Source organism: Eptatretus burgeri, chromosome 1, assembly GCF_056783735.1.
Source record: "Eptatretus burgeri isolate ZD-2024b chromosome 1, Ebu_testis_v1, whole genome shotgun sequence".
NCBI lineage: Eukaryota > Metazoa > Chordata > Myxini > Myxiniformes > Myxinidae > Eptatretus > Eptatretus burgeri.
In genome coordinates this window covers 35,230,065-35,245,608 of record NC_140961.1, presented here as the reverse complement: position 1 = coordinate 35,245,608, position 15,544 = coordinate 35,230,065, and the positions used below count along the sequence as shown (strand labels likewise).

The 15,544-nt window shown below is 40.2% G+C and overlaps 1 long non-coding RNA gene across 1 annotated transcript in view; it reads right to left on the bottom strand.

Moving 5' to 3' along the window:
• LOC147034220 (uncharacterized) overlaps positions 1-12,577 on the bottom strand; it is a 184,749-nt gene extending 172,172 nt beyond the window's left edge. Inside the window, exons 1-2 of the long non-coding RNA XR_015057577.1 lie at positions 12,499-12,577; positions 11,701-11,793 (exon numbers count right to left, since the gene is read on the bottom strand). This is a non-coding gene — a long non-coding RNA (uncharacterized LOC147034220). The remainder of the gene's footprint in view (positions 1-11,700; positions 11,794-12,498) is intronic.
• Positions 12,578-15,544: the final 2,967 nt, after the last annotated feature.

The following is a 15,544-nucleotide window of genomic DNA, read 5'->3' as shown; positions in this document are numbered from 1 at the left end:
GATGGTGAAACCATCCCAAACATTTGTTTTGCTGTTTGGACGATCGGACTGAGAGAACTGGGGGTTATTACCGGACACAGGATTCGCTTCCTTCATGGTTGAGGAAGAAGAAAAAGAAGACGTATCCTTGTTGACAAGGTTTGTTTCATCGTTCGACGAGGTCGCCTTTGGGCAAGATCGTTTCAAGTGTCCGAAATTACCACATTCGAAACATTTCAGGGTGTCAGTGGTTAGGTAAACTTGGGAATCATGATTATAAATTTTGAGTTTTAAAACGATGTTCAAGGCTCTTTCAGCGTTAGAGGGAGGAAGTACCACATACGCTTGTCTCCGAAAAGACATCACATGCTTCGTCCGATCGTCCTGGCTATAGTACAGTCAAAATGTCGGATGACCTCCCACAAATTGCAACAAAAGCAAACTCAACAGATTTTAATTCCTGGATATGTCCTCAGTGACAGAAAAAAAGTCCTAAGGGATCCTCCAGGGGGAAAGTCCTGAAATCATGGAAATCCAATATGGCTGCCACCCGGCTTCGGGGAAAATGAGGAAATTGTAAAGATTGATATTTTAAAATGTAAATATATGTTTTTCTGCATTCTAATTGTTTCTAGTTATGGTCAGTATATTGATATACAAGAATAATTATAAAAAAGTGAAATGTATTGAGGGTAAAATAAAAAATTATAGGTTTTTTGTCCAAAAATGTCACTTTTTTGTCCCGAAAAAATATATATTTACCTGATACTGATTTTGGCTCCTGTACAAAAAAAATAAGAAATGTTGAAGACAAGATGAAATCAAGTCTATGGCAACACAATATAATGATGTAAATCATTGAAACATGACAAAATTCACAATTCCACTCGGGGCAATCACATCTGCCTGACGAAGGTTTCGAAATGAAAATGAAAATTCGCATTAAACTCAGAAACTACATCCATTATAAACTTACTATACATGTTGAGAAAAATCAAGCGCATTAAAGTTAGAACTCGACAATGTTGTCATCATCCTCATCATTGTCACATGGAGTGTTTGTGCAGCCAGAGCCACTGCAGTTTCCACAAGCTGGAGTGCACTCAATGTTGTGCTTCTTGCATGTGCATCTCATGGTGCTACATTCAGCCTGGCAGCTGCACCTAATGACACGTAACATCTTTTCAGGAGCTGGAGCTATTGATGTCTGAAGTGGCACAAAACCCTCGTCACACTTCTGCAAACCCCAGTCTGTCGGTAGAAGTTCATCTGCACATCCCTTCCATTCTTGGACTTGCAGATACACGCGCAGGCTGTGATACTTTGCTGCTTCTGATGTTGGTGGTAACATCTGTGGTGGCACGTGAGAGGAGCTCCAAGCCACCTTGTCCCAGTACCGCTGATACCGGAGGGTGTCCAGGGTGTTGACTTTCCATTGTAGATTATCACCAATGTTTTTTCTCCTGCATCTGCCACATCACACACAGAAGCTGGATATGTATCAAAAACCTTGGCCTGCTCACGGAATGTGTTGTTTGCTTTGAACTTTTTGAGGGAAGCTCCCTTTCCAATCGCATGAAGACGAGATGTCGTGTCGCACTCAAGAACTGCATGTAGAAACAGTATGTGCTTGTATATGTCTGTACCAATGATTTTCTTTGTAGCCTTGATGTTCCAGATGCGAGGCTTCTTCGTGTTCTTCTTTGGCTCGGGCCAAAATAAGAGGTCATTGGATTCTAAGCTTGCATGGTAGCATAGGAGGACGAGGAGGTCTGTGTCATCACCAACTAACACAGTGTTGGTGACAGTAGCAGACTGCACGGCCTTCATTACAATCAGGAGATCAGCATCCCCTGAGGCATGGTGTGTCTCACAGTTCTTCTTCTGAAGCTCTTCACTCAACATAAAAATGAATCGCTGTTTATTCTGCCGATTGGCAAGAAACTGTTCCTTCTTCATTGTGAGACACATGTCAGCTGTAAATGTCACAGTAGTGCCAGCATTCCCTTTAGACCGTCTCTGGTGTGTCATGTCCTTCGTGTTGGTACTCTCATAACCATCAAACTCAGACTGTGGCATAACCACTCAGACTGTGGCATAACCATCAGACTGTGGCATCTCCGTACTTCTTCGTTACATAATCAGTGTACTGGTGGCATATGTCTCTGCATGTAGATGCATGAGACCATGGAATGCGTTGAACAAGTGCCCCGCCATCCAAAACATACTGTTGCCCATCATTGGGGATATCGGCTGGGACATCGGATCCAAGAAGATCCCAGATGGCATCAGCAAAGACTGGCTTGTCATTGTGTGCTTCTCGGAGCTGAAGAGAGGAATCAAAGGGAGCTGGTGGATAGCTGCACAGTTCATATTTTAAGGCCGACTCCAGTTCTTCTGCTGTTTGTGCAACAGTGATCAGTCTCTGGAAGAGGAGTTGTGGGTCAACCTGGACTTGCTCTCCATCAATCTTGACAGATGACTTCATGCCGAGGGTGACAACTTGGTCTTTCCTCTTAAATGTGTACTCGGCAGGTGTTTTCCCATCCATAGAGTTCAATAATTTGGCTCCTACAGCATGTGCTGTATCGACGTTGATGGTGGGGTGTGCATGAACTCCAGTGCCAATGTTCCTCAGACGTGGATCACTACTGAACGAGGATCACTACTGGCCCATTATATATATATATATATATATATATATATATATATATATATATATATATATATATATATATATATATATATATATATATATATGGTAGCCCGAAAGTTACTTTACCCCTGATAAATTTCTCGCACTTCCCTCTGTCCCTTCCCCTCTGCCCTCGCCCCCTTGCGTGCCATGGTATGCGGAAACACTGACTCAGAAGAAAGATGGAGCACATACAGATACAATGACAAATTAATTATTGTAAGTACTGTACAATTAAAAGAGTTCAAGAACAATGCTTCACTGGGATGGGTAAAGTGACTTTCAGGCCACCCTGTATATATGGGTATGGGAGTTAACAGAAAGAATATGTTCTGCTCAATGAACAACACCACGTGCGCGCGCATGCACACACATACGCACACACGCTTATCAGTAATTTTTTCGGAATCAGCATGTTGGAGTCAGTGTGATTACCAACTACAGTACTTAATGTATACAACCCAGAAACCTTGAGTAGCTTTCACTAAAAAACAACGTTGCATCTATATGGACGTTTCAGGGATATGTTCACAAACATTTTTTTTTCCATTGACAATGGACGCTCAGCAAGTGACTTAAGCACTCATGTAAGCACTCCAATGATATGGTTGATAAGGAACCATTGCCCAGGCTGTAACTGCGTATCATGAAGTATCTCTTTAACTTTAAAGCCTGTCTTCATCGCGCACACAACAGTTGATAAAATAATATGAATTTATGAAATAAAATGATTTTATCCACAAAAGAGTTGCAGATTAATGCAGAACCCTGGAGCCATCGTAAAGTTCAATCGCCTGTGAAATAAACATTGCAGATAATCCACCAACTTCCCTACTCATCTGTGCACATGTCACGTGGTACATCGGTTCGGAGTCTGAGCAAACATTATAACTTTTTTTAACGTCCATTTTTCACCAGATTTGCTTTGATTCCCTGTAGAGCACCTCACGCGCGAAACCTCCGAAAATATAGACACAGATCTGTCAGACGCTCTGGATATGCAGTCCCTCTGGGGGACAGGGCGTGAGGTCTTGCAGTGAATGCATGAAATCATATAGCTCAATGAAGCTGGTTAATTTTGTTACGTTCCTCAATTTTTTGTTCACTCAATATAATTCTCCGAACAGTAGAAAAAGATAAGTTTAATGCTTTGGAAATTTCACATTTTCTTGTGTATCTCTGGAGGAGGGAACATAGCCTTACTAGCTTAACGTAAATAGGTACATCAGCTTAGTTATAAGACTCGATATTTATTTATATTATCAGATTTCAACACTTATCTAGTCCAGACGATATTCGATCCTCAAAACCAAAATAATATTTCAATGATATACTTTAACTTGTCCGTGAGAGTAGATTGTGGAAAATCATATCATATAATGCATTAAATCACTCCAAGCTCCTAATTTGAAAACTATAGTACTTACAAAAGTGATGCACACAACGATTCATAGCGATGATGAACAGACATTCGATATGAGAATGGAAAGTGTAAAAAAAAAACTTTATCGTTAAGAAATCGTTACAGCCTGTTCCAACTCAAAGCATGGTTGAGCAGGCCAAATAACATGGTGGCTTCAGACCCCAGCGAGTTTACGCAGGAAATGCCTTAAAGGTCCCATGTAATTCAAAAGTTTCTGGTTATTTATATATTAACTTGACCTTCATAGTGAAGAAATCACCCATGTTTCCTTTTTAAAATCAACAATGGGATAATTAGACCAATATTTTGAACATTTGTAGTGTTTTTCACAACTTGCTATGCCCCGCCCCTCAAAAAAGTTGAGTTCAGCGAACCGCAGGTCACGTGACCGTTGAGGTCATCTCCAGAACGCGACTCGCTCAGAGTCGATTGATGAGACGTCATGCACCATATAAAGTACGTACAAATGCATTGTGCAGATGTGTTTGCTATCTCACTGATCGTCTTAATTCCCGTGATTGTTTCGCAAAAGTTTTTAAGAGTTTTAGCCTTACTTTCGAAAATGCCTGCAAGATGTATCGTCGCAGGATGCAGCAATACAACCAAAGACAGTGTAAGCCTTCATGTATTCCTGAAAGATGAGAATCTTCAGAGAATATGGACATCTAAAGTGAGGCTGACGAGGGGAAACTGGAAAGGTCCAAGCGACACGAGCGTCATTTGCAGCACCCACTTCGAATACAGTAACTTTGATCACGGGCTCTATTCGCTGTTCAGTTTGAAGAAGTTGAGGAGGCTGAAACCTGATGCAGTACCCATCATCAAAAGCAATGTCGTCCGATAAATCCGTCTTCCGTCCGACTAGTCCGATAAATCTGACGTGCTGTCGCTTTCTTTTATTATTCTCTATTCTTTATTGTTTTCTACTGGCGCTACATGACAACAGTAGGAATAAAATAAATAAAAATGCAACAGAATGTCAGATTTATCGGACTACTCCAGACAATTGTGTCGCAAGCTGTGTTCTGCACACAAGTTTTCATCGTATCCGGACAGAGCGAGATTGCTTCGTTTTATGCGCCGAGAGATACGGCCGATGACATGGGCTGGCCTTGCTTGCGATTCATTCGCTGCGGAGAAACATGCCTGCTTCGCTGGTCATGTCACCTCACTAAAATATTTCTGATATCAAGCAGTATGCAAGTAGAATTTACATTATTGAATTACGAATAAGATTTCGTCTAACTAGTTGTTATTGCCAAGTCTTCCTTCGATGTCCTCCCGATCATCATGAACGCCGGGAATTTCATCACCAGTTTCCTCTGCTTGTCCTGCTTCGGGCTCGAACTGGTAAGGCCGTATTCCATTTCCAGCTGCCTGAACTTCACCTCCCGCAACTACGTTATCCGACAATTCTCCATCTGATTCAGACCAAAATCCTTCATTTCTCTAACACTTACTGTTGCTACCAGACAAATCAAAGTCCACATCATCCATTATTCAAAACAAAATGTTTGATTTTTTTTAAAAGCAGAAATGAATGAAGCATTTGAGTCGATCAATCGAATGTGGAAACACACAGAAAGCCAATACAATCATGTAGACCACCAACCCGAGTAATTTGCGTGCAGCCTTTGTTGTTCTGGAGATGATGTCATGTGGGTTACGCGTCGTTCAGTAGATTTCAGCAGAATTTTTAGGGGCGTTCCCTAAGAAGTTTGTTTTTTTAATTTTACATTTTACAGAACGAGTATTGTGAAAAAACAGTCAGATCAGAAATCACGATGAAAAACTCCTGGAGGACATATATATGCAATTTCAGTACTTTTGTGTGACATGGGACCTTTAAGACCCAGAGAGTGAGGTGGCCAAGGATTTCCTGATGAAGGATATAATTAAATAATGCCGTTAATTATCTTCAAAAGGGGTGTTTTAATCAACCCAACCACCCAATTTTCACTCTTGCACTTCCTTGGAGTTTTCCTTATATGCATGTAAAGCTTCAGGCTGATAGGTTTCAGGGTTTTGGAATTATGAAGGAGACACACTGACACACATCGCCTTTTATTCATATAGATGGCAGGCTACATCTCTTATTCCACACCATTATGTACCTTGTTTTAACCTTCCATTCGATTAATTCACTAGGAGGGGGAGCAGTGTAGTGGCATCATTTTGCATTTGGTTCATTAATATGTTATTTATGCTTCAGCTTTGGTTCACATGGTGATTATTTCCTGCACGGGACTTCTGGTGGGGAGTTTTGGAAGTTTTGAGGGTGAACCGTTTCAGAGTAATCAAAGATTGGACTCGGAATTTGAATGTCTCAGATGTCTTTTCTGTGTTACAAAGTGCTGAGAAGTGCCAAATTGCCAATATAATGCCTCATATCTTCACTCCATAGGAAGTAAGGAAAAATAAATGTTCCTTTTCCAGGATTCTCTATTTCACCCAGAAAACCCATGGGACTGCACCTGCCCAGGAATCCGCTATCTCTCGGAGTGGATAAACAAACACTCTGGTATCATTTCTGATGGCTCAATCAATCCAGACAGTGCTAAATGAATTTTTTTCACAAAGTATCAAGTAAATATGTTATTTTCGAGAACAATGATCTTCCTCTTTGCAGATGAGGACAACAAAATAATTTAAGGTTTATTTATTGAAGGTTTATTGAAGGTATATAATACTTCTGGATGCAGGTCTGTTCAGTCCTGTGTCAAGATCCTGGTGGAGTAACGCATTTTCCACAAGCTGTACATGTTCAGAAGGAGAAGCTCTATCCTAGAACTTGAACTCTGCATTGTAGCAAATCATGTCAAATCTTTTATTTTTTTTAATCTCAGCACATTATGTCCTTCTCTTGCAGGTACTGGAAGGCTATTCCACAACCATATAATTCTCAGCATAAAGTTCTTCCATACATTCTTATTATTTCTCTGTTTTTGTTGTTTGAAGGAATGTCCTATGGTATTGGAAGCATTGTGCTACAAACAAGGTGTGTGTTTATTGTCGTATTTATTGAGCTTCTTGAAGATTTCAATCATTTCTCCATGTGCACATTGAGGCTACAATTGGAATATTTAGTTTTCTAAATCTTCCCTCAAAAAGCACATCCTTTTAGGAATGGGACCAATCTTATAGCTGTTCTTTGAATATATTTACAAGACATCAATAAATTTTAACTTGTTCCACAAAGAGTGAGCATATTTCAAATGACGCTGATGAAGGCTTTGTTGGGTCTTATGAATATATCCTCATCGAGGTAAATAACGGTCCTTTTGACTCGGCCTGGCATTTTTGTTTGCCTTGGATATTTTGTCCTGAATAAGTGTTTCAAATTATAATAAACTGTCAATGGTAACATCAAGGTCCTTCATGATTTAACAGGTTCCAAGGTGTGAGAATTGTCCCCTTTCTTTAATTAATAAGATACGTCAACTTTTGCTTTATTCCCAAGACTGAGAACTTCACATTTTTCTGGTTGGAAGTTTAGTAGCCACTGACTGGCCGATCAGTTTGTCACTAAAGAAATTGTTATGCTCCATGTGACCAATGATTTCATTTTGGATGAGCGATTCCAGTGTTTTACAGATATTGCTCGTCAAAATGATTGGTCTGTAGTTATTCGGTTCCATTTTATTGCCTCTCTTGATGATAGCTGACACAAGTGCCTTTTTTCAACCACTAGGAAGATTTCCAGTTCCAAGAGGAGTATTAAAGATGACAGAGTGGCTTAATGCCTGGTGTTGGCTTAATGGTTAGGGTGGTTGGCTTGGGATCCTTGGATCTTGAGTTCAAATCCCACTTGGCTGTTGAATTAATACCAGGTGGGGTTGACTCTGCGTGGCATCCTTTTGAGGTCGGCAAAATGAGTGCCAGCTTGGTGGTATACTGCGCCGGAGTGGCAACCCATCTTGGATTGTGTCCAATAGCCAAGGAGACTGCTTGGGCAGCACCAATGCTCTTCACAGAGTATGGTCCTGATAGATGGATGAATGGATGGAGAGTGGCTTTGACACAGATCACACCAATTCTTTCAAACCCCAAGATGAAGGTAGTTTGGTCCAGGTGAATTTGATGTCTAGTTTCTCAAAAAAATTTTTAAATAGAATAATGATCTCTTCAGTGATATAAAAAAATTCCAGAAAAGAGTTTGCTTGTTGATTAGAAGGTTCTGGAATTGTCCAAGCAGGTTCCTATGTGAAAACTTTAAGAGTGTTTTTGCCTTTTCATGGTCATTTGTATCAAATTTGGCTGATCATTTACATCATCATCAGGTTTGTGGAACAAAAGTTAAGGTGGACCACACTTCGTTATGGTCCTCGATCTGACAATTCCAAAATTGTTGGGGGGGGGGTGGGGTTACATCCGTTTCCTTCTGTTGAAGATTTTTTTCTTGTCATTGTTTCTCTGCTTACGATAGATTTGTTTTTCTGCTTACAATAAACATCTCACTGTTTCTCATCTCTAAGTATCTCTGCCAGCAATATGATTTTTTTTTCTGCTTCACCTCCAGACATTTCTTATATAAAAGAAACCTTCCTTTGGTTTTCCAAAAAACTTGGCGAGAGAAGAGTTTCTGGAGAATATTCATATAATTTCTTCAAGACAGTATAATTTATTCCCTGTTTTCATGGGTCATCTGGCGTATCAGCAAATTCTGATTCCAAGTCCATGTTGAGATCTTCCCTCATTTGTTTATTGTCACTTCGATTGAAGGAATGTCTCATTTTGTTGGTACAATACAGCTGTTGAAATTGAAAGGTAATAGGCAATGGTCACTCTCACCAAGTGGGCTTTCACATGTCAGATGAGAAATCATGTTTTTCTCATTGATAAAAATCAAATTCAAAGTGTTCGGGTTTTGCTCAGATCTACAGCAGGTTGGATGTTGAACATGTTGATGAAGGAAGAAATCTCTAACACATTCTATAAATTTGTATTCCATGGTATTTTGCCATGTGGAGTGGTCGACATCTTTCAATCTATGCTCGTCATGTTGAAGTTTCCCCATAATTAGTTCGTGAATATATCTCAAATGTGAAAATTTTCTTCACATACACAGGGGCTTCGGCTTGTAGTTATTTGTTCCAACATCATTTTTGTAAATAACTAGCTCTGATATCGGTTTATCCTAGTTCAAAAGTTCTATGTTAACAAATAGACTCTCTTCATAGTCCTCGTACAAGTTGATTTCACTTGCCGATAGTGTTTCGTGACCATACAAAACCACCTCTGCCATTGTTATTTTTCAATGTTGCGTTGATACATTTGATACCCCCTGATCTTAGAACAGGTCGGTATCGGAATTGATGAGGTTCGGCTTCCGCAATCCCAATAATCGAAGGCTTGAATTTAACAGAGTTATAATTCTCCCATCTTGTTATCAAGCAAGTCTAGATTGGTAAATAAACACTTAAATGTGAGTTGCGCATTGCTATGGTGGGTATTTATTTGACCTCTGGGTTGCTAGTTTTCTTCCAGCTACTTCGTTCTTCGTTGGAATCTTGACAAGGCAGTAACACCACTCTGTGGTGTTAACCTTACGATCTTTTGCCTACCCATGAAGCTGTCTGGCTCTTTCTCTGTCATCTTTCATCACATTATGTTTCATCCCAATTTGTTGAAATTTATAATCTTGTTGATTTTTTATTTGTTAGGTCTTGATCTTGTTTGATCTTGTTATATTTTTTATTTTTATTTAGGGAAGAAGGAAAACACTGAACAGATCAAGAGGCAACAAAAACAAAAGGAACAGTAGAGAAAGGGGGTTGAAACACCAACACAGTAGGGTAAAGGACAAAATAGAGGGATACTTGGAGAAATAAAGGATGTTGGGAGGAATGAGGGGTAGGGGAGGATGCATGGTGGACAAGATGGATACAGAAGTAAACTCTCAGGAAGGAAAAACTGGGAATTTGTAAGGAGGTGGGCTTGGGGTGGGGGAGGGGAGGAAGGTTCACGATTAATATGCTTATGAAAATTTCTTAGAATTTTGTTTTTCTGTCCTAATTTGCCAGCTCAAACCACAATGGTCTTGGCTGGTCATTTTGTGTTTTCCCAATTCTCTTGACAGCTTTCACGTCAACTTTGTGATTTCTTTTCACACATTGAATCACAAACTTCAAGGAAGATGTTGATATCAGCTTCGATCCTTTGATGGCGAATCCTATCCAGATTCCTCCTGATGACTCCATCTTTGCTCTTTACTTCTTCAGATTCCTTCTTGGTTTTCCGTTTCATTATCTTTCAAGTTGCTGTTCATCCCAACAACTTCAACAATGAAGTCTATGTGGTTTTTCTTTTTCACTTTTTGCAACACTTCTTCCATGGAATTCTTCACGATTAGAGCAATATTCCTTTGGTCAATTTATTTTGCAGACACGCCTCGAGGGCTTCGATGCGATGAGTAACATTTTCAAAGTAGGTATTTCATCTGGCTTCAACATCCCAGGCTTTAAGAAACTTGTGTTTGCAATTAGTGCAGTAACATAAACATATCTTGGTGAGTAGAAATGGCCTCATAAACCCCTTGATTCCAGTCTGTACATATCAAAAAAAACTAAGAGTTGTATCTGTCACATTGGATCATCGAGTGATTATCTGAAAATATTTTCTTGCATGGAGCTACATGAGGCAGATCAGATGGATCAGAATCTCAACCAGAATCACCGACACTCTTGGAACATTCTTTGGCTTTTACTTTTCACCCTAAAACTTATCCTTTGAATTATCAACCTTGAATGCAGGAGTGGCATCCATGAATGCAGTCCCACTCATCAGCTGAGTTTTGTGAAATTTATGAAAGTATATGCCACTTGGTCCACTTTCCCAAGGAACTTCATGAAATAAAGTGCCGTATCTGTCAAATCCAATCCATTCTTTTGCATATTGTTTGAGATTGTTCCAAGCTTATATGCCTGTGCTACGATTGCCTTCATCACAGTCATGGTGACACAAAACACAGCAACCAACTGGCATATCCTTACCACTTCTCTGTTGTCTTTTTTTTCTTGATGAAATCGCCATGGTTATCTCTAGGAACTGGGACTGGCAAATAAGAAGAGTGCAGAAGTATATAATAATTATAGCAATTCCAATGAGCAGCCTCATTATTAACATAATGTCACGTCAGAGAGCCTTTGTTAACACTGGCTTTCTGTGATGGGATCCATTGTCCCAGGAAATGGCTGATTGGTTTCTAACATACTGCATTCAGTTATTAATTAATCTTCTTGACCTCAAGGTCACCCAAATAAACAGAAATTGATGGCACACGCACAGGAGGCCGATGGATTGAACACGTTTCTTACCTTTTAAAATATATATTTGTAAAGAACATGGGGGAAAAGGTGGATGGGACGATCAGTTCTGAACAAACCAAATGAATCAACAGACACAAAGAAGGAGATGGGAACATGAAAACCTATACACAAGGATGAATAATAAATAAATAAATGACAAATCCTAACCCTCACCAGGTGCCATAGATCACACTTTCACAAACATTAAAATTGAGGGAGGGGGAGGGGGGCAGAGCACAGAGATGGCAGAGGGTGCAAGACCATAAATGAGGTGGAAGAAGGCAGACACAACCGACCTGTCAGCGATGGTGAAGTGATAGGCTCATCGAATCAGCTTCATCGTGAGAGATTCCAATGATCTTGAAAGCATTGGTTTCCACGGCATCAAACTGAGCAAGATGTGAATCAGTGGAGTCAACTCAGAGGGGAGAGCAGTACTCCATCAAACTGCAACAGGTCACTTACTCTGACAGATTCCTGTCACATGGCAATCTAACCTCGAAACCCATGGACCATGCTACACTTATCACAGTCTAGCTAGGGATCTCCTCCCTGCCCCTCCCCACGGAACCATAGGCTCCTGGTAAGGTTTTCCGTCAAGAACCCAATATTCCAGCCTTCGCACTTACAGTTACACACCAAATTAACTTACCAAATAAATCAGATAGGACTGTGGGAGGAGGACTACAGTTAACCTTACCTTTTCTTCTTAACAATCTACAGCATTTGTATGAATAAAATGCACAGCAGTTATATACAAAAATTATAAATGCAAATTCTTCAAAGTTTCGAAGATGGAATCCTTCGGGCAGGGAAAGAAGATGGCAAAAACAAAAGCCAAACAAACAGGCCGACCTAAACCACAATTTAACTTAACCAAATCAAACCCATCTAATTGACATCTCCTAGTGGACGTCATCTGCTCCAGCTATCAGCTGATCTCAAATTCCCAATTTAGAAACTACCGAGCCAATTTCACAGGCTACCTGCCTTCCATAGCACATTTCAAATCACATGAGACTGCGTGAAACACTCCCACATTCACACTAAAAAATAACCACTCATTTCCTGCAAGGCCATGCCATCGCAATTACCTGCAGGTGTGGCCTCAACTCGGCAGCGGTGAAGTCCCATATAATATTGTGGCAGTGGTGGTTTGGCAGTGTGTTGTGTCCCAAACAGCACAAACAAAGTCCCAAAATCCAAGAATTCCTCAGGCCCCTCCCTTCAATTCCCACTCGCCCAATCACCATGACAGCTCATTTTGCTGTATTCCCTGCCAGAGGGGGTTACCCATTGGCCTTTCGCAGTCGCCAAGGCTCCTACGCCCCATTACCAACTTTTCCAACCCTCCTCCCTATGGGATTTTCCATCCCAGTTACATGCTGGGCTACTGGGGGTGAGGCATGGCGAGGGGGCCGCAGTCCTCACTTTCTCCAAGAGCTTCATCACCTGTGGACATGCACCACTTCCCGACCCACAAACCTTACACTCAATGATCCCTCCCAGCTGCCATTCATTTTCCAGTGACACCTGAATTATATGCTAAAAGCATTCAAAGAGACAGGGGAGGTGAAACATCTACTGTACACGATTTAAAACTATTTGCACCAAATGACGAAATATTGGCAGAACAACTCGACTTCGTGAAACAATACTCCGATGACATTCAAATGGAATTTGACCGAGATAAGTGTGTCAAGTGCACACACATTCATACAAGGTAAAGCACCAAAAATGGACGACATAAAAATCGACCTAGATGCAACAATACAAGAGCGAGACAACAAACCATCATACAAATACCTCAGAATAGAAGAGGGACACAAAATATTGTCACAAACAAACACGCAAAACAGTTACCAAAGAATACCTGCATAGAACAAGGCTGATACTGAAAATATACCTTTCTCCGAGGAACAAAATAAAAGTCAAACTAGAATGGGCACTCGGTAGAGCGCATACCTTCACCTCCGCTACTTTTTTGTTCTTGGCATGAGAGTGGGGGGAACAGAACAGTGAACATTTTGGTGTTGGTTTCATGCAAATCGATTTTGATTTGACAGTGTTATGACAAAAACCGCATATTTAGAAAGGTCGTGACCCCACTGACCTTTGACCCCCACCCGCTAACAAGGGTAATGACATAATTGTGTCATGTCGCCCAACACAAGATTGGGCAATGAATTCTGAACATTTTGGCATCGGTTGCATGCCAATTAGATCAAAATTGACCGCGCTATGGTAAAAATACGAATTTGACCTTTCCGTGACCTTGACCTTGACCTTTGACCCGATCGCTCTCAAAATCTATTCAAATGTTCCTTGGATAATAACCCATCATCCCACCAAATTTCAAGCGATTTGGTTTAATACTTTTGAGTTATGCGAATAACAAACAAACACACACACACACACACACACACACATATTCACAAATAAATAAATAAATAAATAAATACACAGCGACCAATACATAACCTTTCGCAGAATGCGAAGGTAACCAACTCGCAATACCAGTATTCCAGTAGAGCTGTGGAGTAATAAACTGGCCACAATTAGACATCAATAAATGGGATATCAAGGAAACTCCTCACCATCCACAAAATGTTACACAAACATCAATGCATCTCAATGATGTACCTGCCAACACGAGGAGGTAGTGGCCTGATGGAGCTCAACAAAGTGTACAGAATGACAACAGTAAGATTGGTTGAGTATGTGAAAAGTTCAACAGACTACCAATTCCAATATGTAAGCAAACATGAAGACAACAAATCAAAGAAGGTATCTTTAACCCAGTAACCCACCAAGGAAAACATTTCCAAACACGGGTGCAAATGGAAGGTTTCACACATTAAACCGAAACAACAAATATAGCCCCAATGACTGCCAATAAAGAAAAATATAAACCAAAACATCAACAAATATACACCGACAACTGGGAAAACAACAAAAGAGCAGAAGGCATAAAAAAGAAAAAGAAAAAAAAAGAAGAGTTGGCCAGATTAGGCAGAGACAAAGAAGGCTCATTGGAATGGCAAATAAGAGGTCAGTTCAACCGGGATGGAGAATGAATCATCATAAACACTCAAGACCAGGGTCACTACATGAATGGTGTTAAGAAAATGGCAGGATTGAGTCAATCAGACAAATGTAGATTTTTCAAAAGAGAAACAGAAACTCTTTATCGGGATGTAAAAAACTCATGCCAGAACAGTTATATCCATAAAGACACAACAAAGTATGTCGAGTAATCCCTTGACACATCTGCCAAAGTCTCAATATCCCAGTTCCAGAAAACGAATGTAAACATAAACCAAAAGCATTCACTGAAAACGATGAAGTAACACTCACATACGACCTAATGATCCAGTCGTTCGTGATCATCGATAACAAAGCATTATGACCAAATATAGTACTAAGGTTAAAAAAAAAGACAACAAAAGAAAAGAAGGCAATGTGAATTGAAGTTTCTTTCCCCAGCAATTTTGGCCTAAACAATGCAGAAATCAAGAAAATGACCAAATACCACCAGACCTCAACAATTAAATGAAACATCTTGGAAGCTGAAGAACACCAAAATTGTACCAGTTATAATTGGAGTAATGGGAATGATGAAAAAGAACCTCACGGACATCTTTAAAAAACTCCATCTCTGGTAATATTACTACAAACGAACTGCAGTTGGAAGTTGTCCGGGCTCAGCCACGATCCTGAAAAGAGCCCTTGGAACACAACTTTGAGAACAAGAAAACTTCCCAACTTGGTCAATGAATTGTGACCCTTTACTGAAACAGATCTGGATACTGTGAGACCTGGGAGGACTCTGTTCCATATTTTTAAACCCATACCACATGTGGAGATCACAACCAACCAACAGCGAATCAAATAAATTTTGTCAAAAACAAATCCTGATTGGCTTGTGTTTCTATAGTGCAAAGTGCAAGCAAGTGTCGAATGAGATACCGTATTTGCACATTGGAAGGCAGAATATTAAAATGCCTGATTAGGCAAAAAAAACAACAATTACAATTAGAAAATGTTTATTATATTTTATATTTCTTCCTGACAACCCATGGGATTGCACCTGCCCAGGAATCCGATATTTCTCGGAATGGATAAACAAAAACTCTGGTA